At 40.2% G+C, this 22,104-nt stretch overlaps 1 long non-coding RNA gene across 1 annotated transcript in view; it reads left to right on the top strand.

Annotated features, from left to right (window-relative positions):
• The window catches only part of LOC144248658 (uncharacterized), a 146,036-nt gene that overhangs the window by 70,793 nt on the left and 53,139 nt on the right, over positions 1-22,104 (top strand). Inside the window, exon 3 of the long non-coding RNA XR_013341972.1 lies at positions 14,108-14,204. This is a non-coding gene — a long non-coding RNA (uncharacterized LOC144248658). The remainder of the gene's footprint in view (positions 1-14,107; positions 14,205-22,104) is intronic.

The following is a 22,104-nucleotide window of genomic DNA, read 5'->3' as shown; positions in this document are numbered from 1 at the left end:
GGTGAGGAAGATCTCTGAGTCTGGAAAGGTTCAGGAACACATGGAGGCCAGAGTTCACATCCGTTGGACACAATTTACTGAGTCAAGTACAGAGACAGAAGCTGCAGCCCTAATGGCATCACATCACTCCCCAAAACAGCTGTGTTCCTCCATGACTGAGAGCAGCTCTCTTAAGTTGCTCAGACTAAGGATAGACTATCAAGATCTATCAAAAATGAAAAGCCCAAAAAAGTCTGGGAAGAAGCCTTGTTGGAAAAGATGAGGCAGAAGGCAGGAAGATTGAGGCGATACAGCACAGCATCTGTAACAATCCCAAGGAAAAAAGATAGGATCACAGAATTAAGCATGCTGTCATCACACACATGCAGAATTAGGAAAATTTAACCTTACCTTTGACATTTCCCAGTTTTTGAGTGTGTGACTCTATAATTAGTTTCTAAAGTAGGTTGTTGGGTTTTGTTTGCTTGCTTTCAGTTTGTAACTATACATACATGCATAGAATGAGTCAAACTTAGAACAGATATGTGGAAGGTTATGTGCTGCCTTGGGCTGTCCTGCTTGTACATTCAAGTTAAATGAGTAATAAGCATTTTCAAATAAGATGAAAGAAGATTTGAATGAACACAAAGCAGTAGAGATGAAAGATAATGTGATTTGTGGGATTTCAGCCGGAATCTTATTTTGTACATCTACATGTTTTTCCCTATGCTCCTCAAAAGGCTAAAATAGGCTGAGGATATGTTAAAAATCCTTCTGGTGTGGCAAACAGGAAAGGTTTCTGAGCACACTGGTTAATGACAACTGGCTATCTGAAAGAGAGTATACCTGGATAAAAAGCACAGTGGAGAAGTATTGCAAGTGGAGAAGACAAACTATTAGAGCCGCTCTGGTTGCTCATTCTGTCTTGTCCATCTGGCATGGAGTAGGGTTGGTTGAAAGTCTCAAAATGCTAAGTATGACCCAGACATATCCTTTAAAGCTGCCTGGTGTAACCTGCCCTTTCTCTGCTCTTGCTCTTCTTGAGTGAATGAGAAAAGACAAAGAGGTAAGTCTTGTTCATGCTTATCTCCTCGTCAATTCCCTTGCCTGTTAACTGGCTAGCTGATGGGCTAAGAACTTAAATTTGATTTAAAATCAAGAAATGCCCTGTGACAAGTTATCTATTGGCACAGAATACTGTATGTCTGCTACAAGGATCAAGATAAAATGCAAGCCAATTTCCTCCTCCCTTTTTCTTCTGCCCCTCTCTTCTGCTTTGCTAAAATGAATACCAGACAGTATCCTTTGACAAAGCGATAGAGCTTCCTGCAGGTTGTTTCAGAAGCAGTTCTCAGATTTTCATGGGAAAATCAGATTGCAAATGAACAACACTCCACATAGAGTCTGTATACATAGAGTGTATAAATAATTTCTCATCTCTTAATATTAACATCTACCAAATACAATAAGTTGTTAAAATAACTGGAAGAATTTCAGAGTGAAATTATTTGTGTATAGGGAAAAAAAATTAATTGAAGTGTGTAGGTACTGTTACTGAGTGAATGAAAACTGGAATTTGAAAGGGAAATGACTGCCAAATAACCTTTTTGGTGAGATTTGTATACCTTAATCTCAATTTGAAATTCCCAGCCACAATTCTTAAATATATTGTTTTAGTCTAAAAATCTTAAAAGATACTCCAAATGTTTCAAGAAAGATGTGTTTACCTAAAGTGATGAATGATCCGGTTGTAGGATAGTAACACGAGTTCTGTTCAGATGTTTTTCCCGCACCCTTTTAGACACAGGAGAATAGGGCTTTCCAAACCCCAGATTCTTCCCCCCTCCAATCCAAGTAGACCCCACTCAGTTCTTCCATATGAATTTACACAGCTTGATGTCCAGGCTTTTATGCTGTCCATCAACTCATGACAGACAGTCCAGAAAATAGTGTGCCTTAAATGTTATGTAAATCTTAGTCTTAATCAGGCAGCCAAATACAATATTGTGATACAGCTAAAAATGAATTAAAGAACCTGCCACACACATTTTAAAAAATTTCCCTAGAAAGGGAGGTTTATGGAAAGTTAAAATGCATAAAATAAGGAGAACATAGTCATAACAGGATATGTCATTTGTTAACTGAAAAAACAAAAAAGGGTCAGCATCCAAAAGAAATGACACCCATTTAAAATGTTATGGTAGAGGGGAATCCATTGCTTCTGGGTGAGGAGGCCTACCTGTCTGTTCTGTCTGGGGAACATGGAAACAGTATAGAAAACTAAGAATATTCAATATCTCAATGCACTGTGAAAAAAAAAAAAAAAGAAGTGGCAGGAAAAGCCATTTCCATCATTTCACTTCCGTACCATCAATAACTTTCACAAAAATTGGCCAACCCACCTTTCTTTTATCCTTACCTTTTAGAACCATCCTAAGGATGAGTGGTTGGTTCCTTTTATGGTAGAGCTACCACTCTAGCAATTAAAGCATTCCCTGATTCTTAATGGTCTAAGGAACTTTGCAAACTTCTAAAAAACTGTCCTGTGGATACTCTGCATTCTAAGCCACCAAAAGGCTATGCAAAGGGACAGTCTTTCTTGCGGTAAGAATGTCCAAGTTCCTGATCCAGAAAGTGATAGCAAAAATGAGGCTAAGGGTCCTTTGTTGTGCCTCAGTAATTTTCAGGTCAAAGATCCATCTGTCTGGTTACTGAATTTTTTCCCTGTTTCCATTCTTAGTTGCAAAAGTGTGTTTTGTGTGGCACATGTGGCACTTCATCCTTACTGTGAGTTGTGGTATGATTCCTTTCCCTTGTATTCCAGTCAAGTCCATTAGCTGATTTTGGTTTGCTATCATGTTTTCAATTTATTTCCCTCTGGGACATTGATAATCAGGGGACATTTGCTATGTTTGCTAGCAGTTTTACTGGCTGTTGTGGACATCACTATTCCTTGCAAACTGCTTTGGGATTGGAGCTCAACAGTTTTTCTCTGATTGTAATCTGAAGGTTCTGACTAGGTTTGATATTTTTCTGTGCTCAATACAGACCATGATATATTAGCCTGTTAGTTGTCTGAATTTGTATTCTTTTTAAAATATAGGCATAAAACTAAACAGCTAATCATATCATACTATTAGTTTCTTGTAGGGAAAATGAGAATTACCAAAGTAGTTTCCTTTTGTAGGGGAAGTTGATATCCCTGTTTAAATGCCAGCAATTAGGCAATTAAAAGTTCCTACATGTTATTTCCATGTGGAAAAAACACCCTGATGATGGTAGGGAGAAGTAGTCCTGCTTATGCATGAAGGATGTACACAAGCCATGTTCATGTGACCATATTTGAACAAAAGCAGTTACTTGACCTCTAGATCCATGCCTGTCTCTCTGTCAAAGTACAATAAAAAACTGGTGCTTTGCAATGCTGTTTTTCTCCTACTTTCTGTTTTCCTCTTTGCTGTTTACAGTACACACCTAGGGTTGAATCCATGTCCAAACCCTGATGGTTTCTTTGTTTTCTTGCATAACAGAAGGGCACTGAACCTTCCCTACCTTTTCTGAAGTGGCCTCTCTCCCTGGATTAATTGTAGAGGTGTTTATGATTTCCTTTAAATCACAGGCTTATCAAGTAGTGTCTAATCAACCACTGGTATTCTGGGCAATTGTGAAAAAAATTGCCTATCAATTTCTGTATATTTTTCTTTCAGTATCATGTAATTCCAGGAGGAAAATCAGATTCCAAGCCAGGATCCCTTCTACATAGTTTGTTGCCTTTGAGTCAGAGTTGTTTTGGGATTTCAGCAGTCAAAGGAGCCAATCCTCCAGCTCATTTAGCCTGGGAATGAAGTAACTTTTTCTCTGCCTGGCTGTAAGGTGTCTGAGATACAAGGGCAAAAGTCAGGTTCATTTCCAGGTCCTTTTGACTTGAATTATTGCTACAAAAAACTATAATTCTGGTAGCACTTCAGTGCATCACATTGGCAAAACTATCAGCTTCCAGGAAACTATAAGACCTGTATTTGCTTCCTTTGAGCTGTGATAAAAAAACTCCATAATAGGAGGATCATCCTCCTAGGTAACAACTGATACAATACGTCTTTACAAAGTTTAAAGCTCCAGTTTTTTACTGAAAAGTACAACTTTTATTGATTTTGGCATTAACAATACTTATTTTTTACTTGATTCAAGTTATTTGATGTAAGTAACATTAACATTTGGTTGGGAATGTGTTGCTGTTCTTAGAGAATATGTGGGAAAGACCTAAGAAAGTTCATGAGGTATTAATTTGACACTTCATATTTCAAGTCTGGATACAAACATTCATTGCCATCTGTTGTCTGCTACTTACGCTCTTCTAAGTAAGTACATTCATCTGAAGTTTTTTTTTAGATGTTCAAATCATGTGCAGTTGTAATTTCCCTCTGTATTGTGAATATTTTTACGGTTTATAATGGGGACCTAAAACTTATCCTTCTTTGAGGTCATACATTCAGAGGTTTGCCTTTTGCCTTTGATGAATGATTTAGGAGCAAAAGCCTTTCACCCACTGCTTTACTGGGCACTGGGTAATTTAGTCTGTTTTGCCCCTCATCCTGCCAGCAGTGATCATGGACCTACCTTGCTCTCCTGAGAAGATTTCAAAAACCAGTACTCCAGAAGAATTTCAGAGCCACTGTGGGCCTCTAGTTTATGCAGAAGAACGTTATTCTCCTCTGAGAGAGAACTGATAGACATTAAACTTGCTTTAAGGTTTCTTCATATTGGGGCTGGATTCTCATCTGCCTCAGTTCTTAGGAATCAAGTAACTTGTCTGTTTGCCTGGAGGAGACAGATGATGTGACAGGGTAAACTAAAATATATCAGGATACTTTCAGAGGTAGAATATTGCACCAACATGTGGGTCTCAAGCTGGCTTCAGGCAGCCATATCCCATCTACTTCTGACCCTTGTGTCTAGCTGGCAGAGTTCTGTAGTTGCAAAAGCAAGTTGCAAAGCAATCAATCCTAAATCTTGTCAGTTTCTCTCTTCTCCATTTTTTGTTCTTTCTTACCTTCTCTGTTGCAGGTCCTGGTCAACAAGCATGACCTTGAGCCAGGCTGAGCTCATAAGCATTTCAGTGTTATGAAGTTTTCCTTTTGCCCTCAGTAGGGAGGGATTTTGCCTTATGCCATACCCCTCTTATTTCTGATTCCCTTGTTCTTGGCTTCTGACTGCTCATGGGTCACAGTACTTGACTGTGTGTAGACCTGGGCTCTTTGTGTCTTAGAGCATGGTGGAGCTGTCAACATTTGCCTGTTCTGTGATTCTTCCATTACATCAGACATAAAGCTATGCAATACATAAGCAGGTGAAGAATTATCAAAGGAAAAATATCTCCTTGGAGCTCTATATGTGTGTCTTGTTTAGACACTGAAACAATCTACAGAGAATATCCCCCATTATCTGCTGTCAGTGAAGCTGAAGTGAGAGGTGCACGCGTTCCTCCTGTTAAAGGCAAGAACCACATCCCTTGTTCCTGCATGTGTAACCTGCACAGCAATCCATCTCTTAGTCTTTGCTCTGCCCACCTGTGTCCACCATGTCGCTCTCTCTTGCCTTGCAGAAACTGTGTGACACTTGCAATCGGAACTGGTTCTGCAACTGAACTCACAACAAGGAGGCACATCAGATGTTTTATGCTGAGCATTTTTTTCAACTTGTAACTTTCTTTTCTGTCTTTGGCTCCTAATCCTTCTGCTGCATAAAAGCCTTGATGAAGCTTGAAAAGGACTCATTTGTTCCAGTGCAGAAGCCAGGAGGATATTATCTGATTGGAAAATAACTCAGCAGCAGGTACCTCACTACAGAATCCTCATCACCTAACTCACCATACACAGCAAATATTAACTTGCAGAACACATGACATGTTTGTGGCCCTCTCTGTTATAGGATACTTTTGGATGCAGTGGTATTTGTGGGGTTCAGTGTGAGGAACTGTGAAAACTGCAGCAGTACTTTCCTTGCACTTTGAGGAGACCTCAGATAGGTTGTGAACTTCACTTCAAGGTACAGCATTTATTATTGAGGCCTCTTTCTATAGCACAAGCACACACCATGAATCCCATTCAGTGGGCCAAAAATCTTCTTTAATAATCTCTTAGGAACTGAGAGTCTAGATGAAAATTAGAGTTTCCAAACCAGAAAGGTCTTGCTGTTACCCAATACAGTTTTAACTGAGAGGGGCATTTGTTACATGTGAGTCTTTGGCAGTAACTTCTTAACCACCTTTTCCTGAAACTCTCACAGTTGGGAATTGCTATCTCAGACAAAGGATAAATTACTTCTGAACACATAAACATAGTTATTTTGTTAATTCTTTGGGTATTAGTGTGAATAATAACATGGCCTTAAGCAAATTTCTCCGCAGATTTTAAACTTGTGAAGGAACAATAAGACTAATGATTCTAAAAGGGGTTATTTATTGTAAGTCTTATGTTGTGTCTTTGCAGAGCTTGCTATTTTTACCAACTAAAATGCAGGGGAATTCTCAAAAGCAGTTTAAAATAATAAACTTGGCTTAAGTCAAGAACAGATCCTGTCAAACTATTGGCTCCTGCTTCTGTTTTGAAAGGAGCATTACTGCACCAACAGCAATTTTTCTGGTGAGAGTTTCCCATGGGTTTTCACTGTGGGTAATCTCTAAATTTTGACTAGATATTAGACATTGACATTATTGGAATTAAAGCTTCTGAATGAGTCCTGTGGATAGCATTTGCATGCTGTACAGCATGTAGGACATATTAGCATAAAGTCTTGACATTAGTTGTTTTTCTCTTTCCAGCAGATGTCACTGAGGAAGAGAAGATTTAAAATAATAATCCCCATTTCAGACTGTCTTATTTTTGGTTGGTTTTTTTTCTTTTTTTTTCCAAGAAGTGAAATTATCTATAAAAAATCTGAGTAATTAGTGTACATGATTTCTTGACTTGAGAATTTGTGTAGGATGGAGATCAAAATACAGAGCATACACAGTGAAGAATGTATGCTTGTCCAGGGGAGCTTTCTCACATAAAGAACCTACAGCAGTGTGTGGCTTGTGGGCTTGTCCTGCACTGTGTGCAGGGCATCCAGCTGCTGTTGCAGTGCTCCTTGAAAATCTGTCTTCTTGGACCCTAACAGGTTTACCACAAATATGTCTGACAAAAAACTAAGCCTTTTGATTGAGGGCCACCAAGGAATGTCACAGAAAAGCTTTGGATGCAGAATAGTGAACAAATTCCAGAAGCATGAACATAAAGGAGGGTCTTCCCACAAGGTTTGTTGTGGGTCCGTGCTGGGAGGTCTGCGTGCCTCCAAGCACTGCAGCCCTGTTCATGGATCCAACCTGCCAGTTACTGCTTTATTGCATCCCTGTCAGCAATAGGGTGGTGGCTGCAGGAACCTCATCAACCTACCACCCAGAAAGTGGGATGTCATCTATACTACCAAAAAAACCTGTCTCTACCTTCATTCTGCCTGGAGTAAATGGCATCCCATCACAACTGACTCACTGTTCCTCTCCAGTACAGCTCTTTAGAGGATGGTGGTCAAAGGAGCTTGCAGATTTTACTTCCTGGTAGTGGTGCTGTATCAGGCTTGATACAGAAAGGTTGGCATCCCCAGCTACTGGAGATGCAGGCTTAGCTCAGGCTTAGAGCCAGAGAGAATCTCTGTTTCAGTCTGCACCATTAGCAGGGCTCCACGCTGAGCTCAGCCCTCACAAGCATGTGCCAACTCTTTTTTTTCTCTATCAGGACAGGAACCTGCAGACAGGTTCAAGGTACCTGGCTTGGGAAATTACTATCAAAACAAAAGATTAAACTGAAAAAACCAGAAGACACACAAAAAAGTGTGCATGTGCAAATAGAAAATCTGTTTAGAAATGAAAGATCCATTAAAAATATAAAATCACACAGTGACAATTTCTAAGCTATTTTTCAGTATAGACCTACAATACCTAGTCCCCTTGTTCATTCAGGGATCAGGCCAGGTATGATGATCAGAGCAGGCTGGCTGGGAGTATGGATTCCTTGATTCTTTTCCAGAGCTGTAGTCAATCCTTTGGATCCTGCTGTTAAGGCAACAGCAACTGCAATAGCCATAGTCATGTATTTAAACAGAATATTTGGATTAGATCCCGAATGAGCTCAGACGAGCCAATTAGCATCCTTGCTATGTCTCATCTGCATTCGGTTTAGTAATACTTTTTATACATGACATCTGGGAGTGGTGATTAATGATCAAAATGGGGTTTTGAAATTCTTGAAGTGGCTGCATCAGTACAAAGTCTAAATAATTTAAATTATTTTTTTTTTCTCTTAGTGCCAGTATTTTATACATTGTAAACTCTTCAACACAGCACGAAACTCCAATCCCATTAAATTTTATTGAACAGCTTAATAAAAATTTTTGAAGTTCCCAAAAGAAAACAAACCACAAGTATGAGTACAAGGAGCAGTTTTGTAAGCCCTGTTGTGGGTCTATGCAAGGATACCTGGGTGCACAAGGAGCCCTCCTTATTCCATTGGTGCAGGCTACCTCTTCTTGACACACTGCTCACAAATAAGCACAGGAGATCATCTTGTGTCACAGCAGCAGTTTATGTTTGCACAGGCAAGCCAGCATTAGAAAACACTCCCTGTGCCCAAAGCCTGGTTTGCAAAGAAAGAAATTGATATTTGCTGGTTCCATGGCTGTGGTTGCCAGAAGAATTGTCAAGAGTTCCTGATTTTTTCATTACTTTTGCCATGGGAATGTCTTGTGGCAGGGAATTTGTCTGAGTCTGCATTAACCCCTTTGGTAGTATGCCTAACAAATCCAGTAGGTTTGGAGCCAGTAAACTGCAGACAGATAGAAACAGTGCTCACAAATTCAAATGCAGTATTCTCTCTTTATAGCCTTCTAAAGTAAAGCTGAGCAAGTGACCAAAAAGTGTTTCATAAGTATAAAGCTTTCCTAATTGTGTTCAATCTCTTCTTAATATTTAAACACTTTTCTCATTGTTGCTTCTCTTAACCTGCAAAGTTAAAGAACTTGTGGGCTTCTTTGCTTGTAAGAATATCCTATGATACTTAGAAGCAGAAATAGCTAAAAATACTGAAAGTCTCCTCTACACAGCCCCCTAGGAAAATATTGTGATAAGCCCAGGCCACAAGCAGGAAGGCTTGAAAAGGAAAGTAAGACATACCTCTCTGAATCTGTACAAACCTTATGAAAGCACAGCTTAAGAAATAGACTATATTCAAGCTTTTATTTTATATGAATCAATTTGCCTATCCAATGTAAAACACATGTCATAATCCATCCAGGTAACAGGAACAAGGAAAATCTCTGTGATCCTGCTGCTTCTCTGCACCCAGATGTGACCCTGGCAAATGATCAGAGATTTGTTTTACATTTTGTTGGTCAGCAGTAAACATCAATAAGTCTGTCAGGGAGCTGCTGCTTTTCCTGCTTGCACATCCATACTGAGACAGAATTGCCTGAACCATGGGATATCCACAAAACAACAACAAAAAATCAATTTTATATGAAGTATTTATAGATGGGAAATTGAATACATTGTGACTCAGATTATCAAAATAATAATGGTTTTGGGGTGCTGTACTCTTAGGATGGTAATTCTAAAGGGGAGGAAGAGGCTAGAAACTAGGGAGCTATTTTTCTGGGAGTGTGCATGATTTCAAACTGTATTTTAAGATACATCTGGCTTCAGTGTTTAGCTTACATGCCCTTTGGAAGGTCAATGCCTACAATGTAGTAAAATCTGTCTGTCAGGTTCCAGTCACTTCTGCATATCCTGTTCCACAGTTTTTGCTGTAGTGTCCAAGGTGCGAAAGTATCCTTCCTTTGCAGCCCCTTGTGTCTGTGGTAAGAACATAGAAAGTTTTTGTACTTGGGTTGTTTTAGGTGGCATTTTATTAGCAAATTCTCTTGTAAACTAAGGACAACTTCCAGTGCTACAAGCAAAAGCCCATTTTTACAAAATTATGGCTAACCACATGAGTATCAGTTCTGTGAATCATGGGGAAGGGGGTTCAAAAAAATTCCCAAACCCAACCCCAAGCTGTTTCTTAGAGTGTTCCACCATGAGTGCAGTGAGCAAGAGCAAATCTGGAGGTAAGTGCCCTCATCTTTCAGGCCTGCCCTGGGAAAACTTACTATTATGTAATTCAGGGCAAGTCTGGATAATGGCTTGCTGAACAGAAAAACATAAAATATTCTATGCTTCTGTGAAGTTTTGGAAAACTCCCTGACCTCTGTGTTTTATGTTCTGTTCACTAAGGACCTCATGTAACCAGACATCATGCCACACCCTGGAGTCTCTCAGAGTGCACGCATTGTATTCCAAACCCTGTAACAACCAAAAAAAAACCCTAACCCAAACAAAGAAGAAACAGCCACCCAAACTCCTGACTTCTAGCACAGTTTGCAGAGAACATTTTTCAAGAGAATTGTTTTCCAACTAAGAGAATTGGAAGATATATATAAAACCCCCAAATCAATATACTTTGCTCAAGGCTGAACGGAATTTGATATTTGCCTTTAAGCCTTGCACTACGTCCCTTCACTAATTTCAATTGCATAGTGGCCTCTCCACATGTTTCTTATCTCCTAAATGTAAAGCATACTTTCAATGGGGTCACTCTAACACCTAGGGGTTTTTAAGGATAAAATATATGTTCTACATATTACATAATTAACAGTAAATTGAATCATGATGTGGTCTTAAAATAATTTTGATGGCATAGAAATCACTAGGAGGTCCCAAGTAGGAGATTATTCCTTAGGTCAAGGTTCTTATTTTGATCATGGTACATATGGAAAAATAATAATCATAATCATCATCATCATTATTTGTTCACAAAAGCTGTAATTTACTGGAGCAATTGTAGCAGGCTGGTACATTCTGTGACTGGTCAGACCTATCACCTAGGATTATGTATCTCTTCTGTGGTCTATGTTGGTGTGCGAGAAACATTCTGATCAAAGTGAGGCACCCATATGAGATTGCCCAGAAAAAGCAATGTGTATTTCCTAACATGTTCAGAAAAGGCCTGGAGTAGAAAAAGCAGAGCGCTAGCCTACCTTTCCAAGAATTTTTAATGTCAAGTGAAGCTTGGAGCTAGAAAAACATTTTTATACCAGTCAGTCTGTTATATGCATAAAGCTGGTATTTTACAGGGCATTAAATATTTTTGCCATATTTGAAGTAATTTTCTCTTGTTGGTGCCAATTAAAATACATGCTGAATTTTCTGATCATTGCTACTTACTCCTGACTAGCTCCCTTCTCCCAGCCTGCAGTTCTCAGGGGCATCTCATGTTTTACTTATTTTTCCTCTTGATATTTCACTAATTTGTTTTCCATAACATCTAATCCTTTTCACATTCTTGGCTTCATTCTGTTCTTTTTAGTCTGTAGTCACTTTTCATAACTCCCATTCATTTATTGTTTTTTCTTATCAAATTCATTTTCTATTTTTGTTTAACCTCTCTCATTTAGTATTTTTCTACTCTGTCTAAGCAAAATACAGTCAGGAGATAAAAGGGCATTTCTGTCTCATACATTCCTTTCCCAAGAGACCAGGATTGTTCCCATCAGTGCAGGACCAGACTTATTCCTTGATGAGGTCAGTCATATACCAAATTTTCAAGCCCAGTTTTTAATTCCTGAAACAGAAGGAACACATCTCAAGTATAATTTTTTGTAACGATCTAAGAATTGGTATGCGATGGCAATCTCATATAATCAGTTGGTTAGTGACTGATTAATGAGGGTGAAGGAACACTAATGCAAGCTAAGGGATGATCTGGAGGAGCAACAGCCAAGAAAGTTCTTGCCAAGTAGCTGTTACTTCCCTGGCGTCCACATGGACACTTGCCTTCTAATTTCATTAAGTTTTGGATGGGAGCTATTTTACTACTGTAAAGATTTTGGAACTATGGTTCAAATTGATTTTTATTTTAGCCACCTGAAATAGATAGCTCAGTGTTCCTAATCTTAGCCTCATAAAGGTCAAAGCATATAAATTTTAAATTCTGCAGAATTCATCTATACATTGTTACGGAAACAAGTGTACCTGAACACACACAGTAGCTTCCCTTATTTATGCAAATTTAAGCACACAAGCTTGAAACATTCAGCCAAAATCCCCTCAATACCAACATGAAACCCTTGAACTTTTCATGCTTTGTCCTACGGGCAAAAATGAAACTATAAGGACTCCCTCTTCAAAACTATGCAGAAGGCAGGTGCAGCAGCACACTCAGAATCTCCTGGATCAGGCACTTTGAACCTCACACCTTGTATTAGAGGGTGTAGGTGAGTGCAGCACAGCCATCACACCTTGATGTGCAAGACCGAAATGGCAGAAATCACAGAACTGCTCCCGTTCCTGACAGTGAATGGGAGAGGGATCTGTTTGCAATGCACAGAAACAGCGAGGCTGGCAGTACTGCCACTGTTGGTTTTCCTCAGTGCTGGACTAACTGAACACAGGTCTGCCAGCTGCAGGGGAGAGTTAGCATGAGATGTTAAGAGCATGGAGACCTTATACAATGTTCTTGACAAGGCTTGCATTATAACATCTAGCCCACACAGATACAGCAATGCCTTGTGACAGAGGGGCAAATACACATGTGAAAGCTCAGCCAGAACTGACTGTGTCTCACAGGTGAGCTGCACTTCTGTTCACATCACACCTCCTGCTTGGGAGTCAGCATCCACCTACAGGCCCTTTGCTGCAAAAGTACACAGAGGCACTAAGCATGGCTATTCCAGCTGAAGATGCAGCCCTCCCTCCCTCCTCCCCTTCAATAGAAGAGTTTTTCAATCACTCTATATTTAGGTTGATATTATATGGGTTGTTTTTAGGTGTGAGCATCTATACCAGTGAGGTACATGTACATATTTAATTTCTGATGTTGTCTTAGAAGTATAAAAAAATATTTTTTAAAGACAGTAAATAACATTTGCTTTGAAGAAAAACTTGGAAACAGCATGTTTCTCTTTCTTATAGAGTAAAAATATTTCATTTAGCTTTTTTTCATTTCATCATAGCGAACACAAAATACAACAGCTGAGATTTTGTTAAGAGTGGAACAAAGCTGCTAAAATCCAGTTCTGTTAGATCTTTAATCAGCTAGAAACTTGTGTTCTAACTCTCCTCATTGTATGTATGTAATTTAGAACTGTAAACAAAAAAAATCTGAGAATTCAGGTTCTGAAATTTATGCAGTTGCTCAATGCTAGTATTGATCATGACCAAAGATACTCATATCTCCCTTTTGTGTGTCAGCATATTATTCAGCTTTCAAAAATTATCCAACTGTGTTCTTGTCATTTTGTGTGAAGTTGAAGTGAAATAATGTTGAAAGAATTCACAATGACAGTTATTCCCTCTCTCTTCAGCATGGCATAGGAAACTGGTTTACATCACCAATGCTAGAAGAAGAAAGAAGGAAATTGTCTTAAAAATATGTAAGGGAGAAAGTACGTGTAAAGGGAAAATTTTGCCTATGCTTAGAAAGAATGAAAAAAATAATGTACATCTCTCTTTGGGAAGTCATTACTGTCTCAGGAATGCAGTCTCAGTAGTACATGGAACTTTTTCAGAACTGAAAGGTTTGGAATTTTATTGGCACAGCTGCCCATCCACACAAGGACTACCTCGTAAACTCAGTGTCTTTTCTTGGAAATACAGGACATCTGCAGATGCTTTAAAGAGCGTTGACAGAAGAAGATTGTTGCTTAAACCTCATTTATAATAATGAAATGGCAGCTTCTGTAATAAATTCAACAGTAGACAAAATATTCTAATTTGTGCTGATCATCTTCTCTTCTTGAATTCAAAGAGGGATAAACGTATGACTTTAGGATCAATCCTGAAATAGGGTTTGTGGGGAGAAAAAAATTCACTCTGCTTTGTATCAGACTCTGTGTCAAGACTAGGGAGATGAGTAGGATTATATTGGACATAAAGGATCAAAATTCATGCATAGTTAAAACTACCTTGCTCTTACTTTAGGCATAGAAAAGCTTTCTGATAAATATCTCCCAGAATATGTGTTTTCTAAAATATAACCTAAGACTGTGTTTGTGTTAACAGAGGTTCTACCCTTCAGAGGTGCTGAAAGCCCCTTGGATTTGAAGAATATCCTGAATTTCCACTACCTTCAGCAAGAGAAGAAAATATTCAGCACCAGGTAGGAAGTAAAAGGCACCTGATTTATTGGTCTTGGAAAATAAGGAATCTTGAGATATATCAAAGAGCCTTGCATTCTGAAGTCTTGAAAGTCCTCGGGAATTCAAAATGAGGTTTCATTTCTCCTTAGGTCAAAACTCTTAAAACTATGCATGTCATCAAGCCCTGAATTAAATATATCTTATGATTATCTGATGATATCCGTATTACATTACTGTCTTGGCCTTACATGTGTTTCTGATGGTGCCAAGTATTTTTTTTCCCCCCACTGATGGAGTACAGATGTAATAGACTATGTTAGGAGAAGGGTGATGATTGGGGTATGGAGGCCTAAAATTACTGAATTTTGCCCTTTCTACTCTGTTTACCCCGAATATGTAACAATTAGTAGCACTGCTGACATTTATAGTACTTATGTTGCACTGCTCCAAATACTGGAAAATCTCCAGCATGGAAACTTGTTGTACAGCTGATCCTATTCCTAGTAGAGGATCTGGAACCACACCAACATTAATAATGATACAAGTTCTCTCAAATAAGGGCATCTGACAGACTGCAACTATTTCTTTTGTTTGTGGATGGAAGTAAAGCTCAAGAGGGTGTTAGGATTTCTAAACCTAGATTTGGCTATGTGTCTTCAAGAATAATCTGTCACAGAGCATGAATTTTGCACCAGGTATAAAAAAGTGCACAACTTTTCAGAGCCTAGAAAAGAGTAGCACAAAACATTTTTAGAGTGCTGTCAATTAGTCAGCTAATGACAAAACAAAAAAAAAAGTTGTAAACAAAACCCCTTTGGTTGCAGCCTAGCTAAGATGCAGTTAATCCACCAGTAATTCTACACTTTATCTTTACTGTGGAACAAAGATGAGATCTTGTTAAGACTCCAAAGCAGAAATGGACTTTGAGAATGGACTTTCTGGTTGAAACCACAGTGTGATATGGCGTTAGCTGGTAGTGCACGAAATAAATGCATGGCCTAACTACCTTAAAAGTGGAAAGTTGTACTGTTTAAATTATTATTCTGTTTGTTAAATTATTATTCTATTTAAATTGTTATTCTGTTTGTATCTGTCCTGGCTTGTAAGATAAGCGTGTATTCTATTTGCCGTCTGTTGGAGGTGGGGCAGGTATCTCCTGTTGGGCAGTTTTCTTATCTCTTCCAAGAACAATTGCTGCGTCTCACCCTTGAATCCACAGGGACAGATCCCCTGTGGACCCTGGCCAGCTGGGCAGTGGGGCAAGTTGGGCAGAGGGAAAGAATTTCTCCTTGGATCCTGGGGGACTTGGAGAAGCTCCCACGTGAGTCCAAAGACGAGCTGGTCCCACAAGCAAAGGAAAGAGGCGCTCTCCCTCAGGATTAGTTCCGAAGTTTAATGAGGGCCTGGAGAGATCCCAGGCCACATCTGACCTCAAAGGATCTCCAGAGCAAGACAGAGGATCTCCCTGCCCATAGCATCCAGATATAGGGGGGCGGAGAAACCCAAGCAGTCAATGGGGGAAGGACATGGGAGTGGCTCTCTGGGGGCAAGACCTCAGACCACTGAGGAGGGGGTGGGGGAGGAGTCCCAGCCAGGGTCCAGTTACCTGGTGACCCTGGGGGAAGGATCTGGACAAAGGGGAAGGATCACCAGGTGATGGACACTTCACCTGGGCGGAGACAGGGGGATGGGTTGGTGTTTGATTGACATACAGGTACTGATGGGAAAGCTGGGATGAACCAGACAGATACAAAGAGGAGATATGGAAGGACAAACCATTATGAGGGGATATACAGATGCAAACACAACTCTACAAACAGTGTCTCCCTATGGGGAGATATCTTCTGTTAATGGACCATTGAATGACTCACTGCATGACTGGTAAAGTTACATCATCCCATTGTGAGATGCTCCACCCAGAGGGAGGAGCCAAGCACCCCTACCCGCATAAAATCAGCATTTTTTGGGACGTCAGGGCAGCCTCTTAGCTGGATTCCCAGAAGAGCAGCTGTCTTCTCTGCTGGATTCCCAGAGGAAGACCATGCCCATCTACTCTATCATCAGACCTTCAGAGAAAACTACACCCTTCTACAGGATCACCGCTTCAGCAGCATTTCATCTGCCACTCCAGGAGGAGCAGCCACCATTTAATTGGACTATTACCAACACACTGACTCCTCAGGGTGTCAGGTTTCTGACTCTATCAGTAGTTTTGTTTGTACTAATTACATTTTTTTTTTAATTTAGGTTTTTCCTAGTAATGAACTGTTATTCCCATCCCCATATCTTTACCTGAGAGCCTTTTAATTTTAAAATTGTGGTAATTTGGAAGGAAGGGGTTTACCTTTTCCATTTTACAAGAGGCTCTTACCTTCCTTCACAGACTTCTGTCTTTTCAAACCAAGATAGTACCAGAAGATAGGGTCATTCTTTAATAAAGAATGGGAACTGGACATGATGTTCAGATGGTCTTGAGTGACACTTTATGTTTTTCAAGCCAGGATGGAAGTCCATGTACCCTGTCAGCTCTTGCAACGAGGCAAGAGGAGAGGAGAGAGCAGAACTAAATGATGGTGTAGCAAAAGCTGAAGTCAGACACAGAGGGAAAGACCAAGCAGCTGTCTGGCACAGAGGGAAGTCAGTGGTGGTTTGGTATTTTCTTTTTCTTTCCTTTTGCCAGCTAGCATGAATATCTAATCTTGAAGACTGTGAATGAAAGGGTTCTTATCTGTGGCCATTCCAATGTTCCTAAATATGCAAGTAAATAGTAATTAAGGATAAATGTTTAAGATCTGGAAATGAATCAGTGATTCTTTAGTTAGTACTAGATTTTTTAGTCAGTAGCCTCTTCACAGAGACGTGGAGGAAATGTTGCAGTTTGTCTTGCAGTCTGGCCTCTCTTCATATTCCTTCTGAACAGTCTGTGAGAACAAAAGGCCAAGCCTGTAAATAGAAAAGCTGCTTTTGCATATCATCACTACTTGATAAGTATAAACATAGCCTGTTCTCACTTAATTCCTGCCACAAAAGGCTTCTGTTTTACACATGATAGAGCACATGTACTGAAAAACTTGGCACCTGCTTTTTGAAATGCAGGTAGCAAGAAACAAATTTGCTCATTTGTGATCATAGGTCTCTAAAACACTTCATAAAATCTCCAGTGAGATGATTTGCAGAAGCATAATAGAAACCTTTTTTTCAGGTCCTCAGAGAATTCAAAACTGCACTGACTGTTTAGCTTTGAATTGCACAGCTTCCTATCTATGGCCTGACACTTCTTCCTGAGAGATCACTGTGTCTGGGGTCTTTTCTCCACCTTCTCCTGGCAAAGTTCCATGTAATATGTGGTTACTGAAAGCTGTCCTCAGATGGTCTTCAGGATTTCCCAGGCAGGCATTCCTTGAAAATGAACTGGGATTACAGAATAGCTAATCTGAGAGTCCAGCTACCGTTTAAAATAAATTCTGTTCTATCTTTAATGCTTTCAATTTTAACTTTTACACTGAAGTGGCATAAGTTATCTACCAAAGCCTACCAGCTGAGTCTGCTGTCATGCACCTTTCTGGCTCTTAAAAATGAAGTAAAAAGATAGCAAACAGCTATCACAGAACAGCAGGAAACCTTCTCAGAGCTTTACAGGATGCAGGTGTGGAAGCAAAAACTGTAAGTTAGGGAGCCAAATAAGGTGGATCAAGTCACCTGTTTGTTTAAAAGGGAAGATGGATCAGTGCAGCTCTGGGCTGTAGGCTGCGCTAGGAAGTGATTGACCTCTACACTGACTGAATGAGGAGTGAAAAACCTCTGTTCACCCATGTTACCCCTGACAGGGCAAAATGCAGCACAGGCCTCTTTCACACTCTCTCCCCTTTTTAATGTCAAGTGAAGCTTGGAGCTCCTCAAAGTTCAGATGTGGTCTGACCTTTGGTGTGTGTGTGATGTGTCTGGAAGAGAACCAAAAGGAGCTGAAGCTCTCGTGTTCTGCTGTCTGGGTTGTGGCATGGGCCTGTGAGGATGTAAACAAGGGTGGAGAAGGAGAGAGCTTTCATTAGCCTCTGATCTCCTCTCAGGAAGGCGGGAAGCTCAAGAGCTGAAAACATGGCAACATCTTTTGGAATAGACTGTACATGTGAAAAATCACTGTTCTAATGATAAACACTATAATAAATATTGGCAAGACATGAATCCAGCCCCTGCAAAAATGTCTTTTATTTGTTTTTGCAGCTCAAATCACATTTTTCTTTAGCACATCTTTTTAATGTTTGCTATCCTTCACCCCTCTCTAGATTGCCAGCCATGTGAAAGAAATGGCTCTTAGAACTGTTTTCTGTAGAACTGTAGTAGACGTGAATACCAAACAACTTCACAAAACCACTAAATATTTGGCAAACTTCTAGTCTACTGTAATTTTTAAAAAATGCTCAAGACAAATGTTTATGTTGAAGAGGAAAAAATCCCCAGGATAAAGCTGTCAATTAATGGTTAATTTCAGCTTTCCCTGTTCCATAAGTCATACTTCATAAAGAGTGAATACTCTTCTAATTAAATGTTTCTGAACCTTAAAAAGCATCTGAATTGTGAGTGGATGCTGCTCTGGCTTTTTTGGCAAACTGCATACAGGATGTCTGGCCAATTCTGCAGTCTTCTCTCAGATATGTTACTGATCCAAAATATTTTCGCCAGACACCCTGAAATGGAATCACAAGTCTGCCAATTTCCATTTTGTGTATCTTCCTTAGAAAACTAAAACTTACAGCTCATAAGCATTGGTGGTTTGACTGCTCAATGTCCAAACGTAACTCACTGGAACAAAATAACAACAAAGGTGCAGAGGACGATGCCTGGGTTTTGTGAGATAAAATTGGTTAAAAAAGAGCACTACCTAATTTCTAGTTCAGGAGTTAAATCAGGGGAAAATAGTACTCTTAAAACACTAATGAAGTGCAGATCAACAATTATGCTACAACTTCTTCAGCAAAGTTACTGCACTATTACAGTGTTATTTCCCTGAACCTCCCCGGTTCTCCAAAGCAAAAGAGCAATTTTCAGTATCTTTGCACTGTATTATTTTCAATTTTCTCAATTCTCTGAGCTTCAAGTCAGCTCTTTTTGTGACAAACATGTAAGTCAGAGGAAAATTCTCAACAGAGGTCTCATATTCTGCTTTCCTTGGACTTTACAGCAAGATTTCAAACGCTGTTGAAACTGCCAAAGATGAAAAATGTGTGTTATAGTATTACAGATGATAACATAATCCAGCCTGGAGTTTTTCCTCCTACCCAATGCTGTGAGAGCTTAAGCAATGTTATTTCACTAGGCCAGGAATTATAGGCAGGACTTCATTACAATACAGCTGAATGACCTGCTACATGAACTGATCTCCACAAGAAAGTATTTGGGAGTTTGGCAATGCTAATGGTCCTGTAAGTTGGTTCATTGTTCACTAAAGCTGTGGCCTGGGGCTTAAACAACTCTTGTCGTCTAGAGAGGGACAGTTTTTCCTAGATGCCTGTCTTGGTTTGACAAGACAGGAGTCTGTGAAGGAGGGCTAAAGCCTCCTGTGCAATGGAGAAGGTAAACCCCCTCCCTCCGAATTACTAGGATTTTTAAATTAAAAGGCTCTCAGGCAAAGATATGGGAATGGGAGTAACAATTCTTTACTAGGAGAAAACTAGGTAGCAATTTAAAAAGGCAAATGCAATCGGTACAAACAAAACTAGTGATAAAGTCCACAACCTGAGGATTCGGGGTGTTGGTAGCAGTCCGGTTGAAATGATAGCTGCTCCTCTTGCAGTGGCTGATGAATTGCAGCTGAAGTGGTGATCTTTAGAAAGGGTATCATTTTCTCTGAAGATCTGGTGGCAGTTGGGGCCGGTCTGCCTCTGCGCCGGGGCCGCCTCCGAGCTCCGCCGCTGCTGCCTCACCGCGCTCCAGCTGCTTCTCTGGGAGTTCCGCCGAAGGAGCTGCTTCTCTGGGAATCCCGCCAAAGGAGCTGCTTCTCCGCAAAATCCCGCAAAGATAGAGCTGCTTCGTCTCCCCAAAAGCTACCCCTTTATACTATAAAAGAGTGCTTGGCTTCCCCCTCTGGGTGGAACATCTCACAATGGGATGGTGTTATGTTACCAGGCCTGCAGTGAGTCAGTCAATGGCCCATTAACAAACCATTACCTCTTCGAGCAAACCATTGTTCTTGAGAGATAACAAACCTGCCCAACTTCCAACAGATGGCAAATAGAATACAAGCTTATCTTACAACCCAGGATAATGCCCATAAGGTATCTGGTCTACATATTGAACAGTTCTACCTCGGTTCAAGTGAAAGGCTTAAATTCCTTACTATTGTTCTGAAAAAAACACTCCCCCCCCCCCCCCCATTCTATTCAAGACAAATGCTGATCCACCACACCAACCCATGCTTGTTCCAAGATGAGGCTGTGTTTTGGGGCCACCTCTTCACCTTCCAGAAAGTCTTCTGTGTTGAAGAAATATGGAAAATGTAAGAAGAGCTGTGGCTTTAGTAGTGAATCCCACAGCATATACCATGCTATGGTAATCTGAAGGAAGAACATCCAGTTGATGTTGCTAGAAGCACTCCAAGAAGCTGGTAAAGATTATAGCTAGGCCAGGTCCTGTGCTCCAGGTATGATCACCCAGATGAAGAGGAAGTTTAGATCTGAAGCTCAAGGAGAGAACAATTTTAGGAACAAATTCAGATTTGCTGAACTGGAGAGAAAAGCAGGGACATCTTATAATATGAGGGCGTGCTGGACAGGACAAAAATAGGTCAGGCCTATATGGTCAATCAAACGTTCTCCATTTATTAGTGAGATGGCAGTTTATATACACTTCCATATAGTTTACAGTTTACAAAAGGCACTCTCATTGGCAAGCTAACATTGTTTACCTTTGCCTTAAGGTGGTCAGGCTTTTTACACTGCAGCTCTACCCTAATTTACACTCAGATAGCTCATTACTTTGTAGTTACCATAAGATAATTTCTAACTGCGCCACAAATAATTTCTTACTGCGTCGAAGGCTACCAGGCCCCACCAAGGCCTAGTCTGTGGAGTAGCTCAATTCTCACTCCAGACATAAATCATGCCCTCTCTCTCTCAGAAATTCTTCAACAGGAGAGTGAAGTGATAACCATTTAGAAGGATACAATCATGTACCTAAAGCTAATAAATTCCCTAATTCAAACTTTGCCTGAGATTTTTTGTCCAAACTCATGTTTTGACTTTGAAGGTGCAGCAAATCCCATGTAACCATAGGCAGTGAGAATTTCAGGAGCTGGATCTTCTAGGAAAATCTTGGCTAGGCAGACCAGCTACAGTCTGCAGGAAATGATACAAGAAGAAATACAGGTCGAGCCAAAAGGTCTATCAGATCAGGAGGGCACTGCCTGGATTAGTGTATGGTAACAGCCTGGCTTCCTCTGACAATCCTGAACTCTTGCACCAACATAGCTTTTCTCAAAGCCTGAAAACCTTTTCTCAATCCTCACTCCGTATGTACCCCACCAGGAAGCTGCAGCAGGAGTTCATAAGAAGTGTATGGGTGATTTCAAGTCAAGCATATCCAAATATGCTCTGAATAGTAACCTTTATGTAGTGTCCTAGGTTATAATATTGGGGTGTATTCCATTACCACCTTGAGCTGCAATCCCTTTCTTTCCTTATCTCGTGACTCAGAGATAAATCCCTCCAGGAGGACCTGTTCTTTTAGCCACACGACTGATAAGACCACAGCATTCTATTGTGAGATGCTCTGCCCCATAGGGAGGAGCCAAACGATGCCATCAAGGATATAAGCAGGGTTGTGCAGACAGCAAGTAGATCCCCTCTTCCAAGAAGAACAGCTGAGACCTTCTCTACACTGGAACTCCAGAGGGAAACTGCATCAGTCTACAAGACACTGCTTAGA

This window comes from Lonchura striata, chromosome 2 (genome assembly GCF_046129695.1).
Source record: "Lonchura striata isolate bLonStr1 chromosome 2, bLonStr1.mat, whole genome shotgun sequence".
Lineage (NCBI taxonomy): Eukaryota > Metazoa > Chordata > Aves > Passeriformes > Estrildidae > Lonchura > Lonchura striata.
This window is presented reverse-complemented; position numbering and strand designations above follow the sequence as displayed.